The sequence below is a fragment of the Apaloderma vittatum genome, unplaced genomic scaffold (assembly GCF_000703405.1).
Source record: "Apaloderma vittatum isolate BGI_N311 unplaced genomic scaffold, ASM70340v1 scaffold20209, whole genome shotgun sequence".
Taxonomy (NCBI): domain Eukaryota; kingdom Metazoa; phylum Chordata; class Aves; order Trogoniformes; family Trogonidae; genus Apaloderma; species Apaloderma vittatum.
In genome coordinates, this window is record NW_009734886.1 from 12,705 (window position 1) to 14,101 (window position 1,397).

The window sequence follows — 1,397 nt, forward strand, 5'->3', positions numbered from 1 at the left end:
GCCTGAAGAAAATCTGTAGGCAAAGCATTTGAGAAATTGAGGGCCCTTTTAAACTGCAACTGAGTGGAAAGCACCACAGATTATTTGGTGTCATTCAGTCTCCCAGACAGCAGCTCAGACTGGGAAACTCCTTTATGTGTGCTCAACCCACCACGAACAAGTTTGAGTGACTGGATAAATGAATTGATCAAAACAGAAATGTTGTTGATTTCCAGGCAGTTAAATTGTTGTATAAGTGTGGAGAGAATATAAAAGTCATAAATAGAAAAAGGATGCCCTTTATGCTGCAGAAAACAGAGGCAATGCTGCAGCTCAGGATAAGAAAGCGATTTATCTTCTACACAAGTTGTTAAAATATGGGTAGAAGGCAAGAGGTCTTCCTAGAAGAAAGAGACTTAGAAATTAGTTGCCTGCATAGAGAAAACACCTGAAGTGGACAAATTTGTTTATGGCAAGTTTTGAGGGCTGAAAAGGCAATCTTGGAATATTAGTAACAGAAGCTTTATTCCAGAGCTCTTGGGAGTTCTAAAGGCTTGAGCAGACACCCAAGAAAACAAAAAAAAATAAAATCAAACCATTAGTGTGTTTGAGGGGCTGAGAGTCGTCTTGCACTCTCAAAAGCAGCAGCAAAGTACATGTGGTTGTAGGTAGAGACTACAAGCCCTGGCTATGAGCTTAAGTTAGATATAGATTCTTCTTAGAAATGATTTTAAGATGAAAACGTGGATTTCAGCACAGTATTTTTTCTTGTAAATTTACATTTTTCCCAAAGAAAAAAACACAAACAAAATTTTGCTTTTTGTTGCAATGTTTGTTAGAACTATGTTAACAGTCCAGATCCCTCACCTTATCCAATGAAGCTCATACTTTCTCCATGAGTTTATGCTGCCCATGCCACACTGTGGCCAATAGAGTAACATAGTCATGTAGCCTCACCGGACATCTGTGGCTGGCTGTACTCGTGGCATGTGACCTCCACTTGGACATACGCTAAGACGAAAACAAACTGCCCCCAAATTAAAGTGCTCTGACATTTCTCAACTTTTTGTTCTTCAAAAAACACCTGACAGGGCAGGGAATCGGATGTGAGACATTAACATACCTGCAAATGCATACCCTGGGTAAACTGAAAAGTCTTCAGAGGTGAGGATAATAAGTGCATTTCCCCTCCAGATGCATTTTCCCTCTGGAGGGAAGGAGATCAATGGCAGGCCCGTTGGCAAGGTGATCCTTACTGCCACACTTGAGGTAAAGCGGTGCTTTGTTTTGAGGGGGAAGAGACTGGGAAAGCAGACTGAGTTAGCAGGTGATACCAACCATTCAGTGAGCAGATGGCAGGAGGGACTGTGCCACCCCTGCCCTGCTGGTAGGACTCTGCTGAAGTGGGTGCTGCCTTT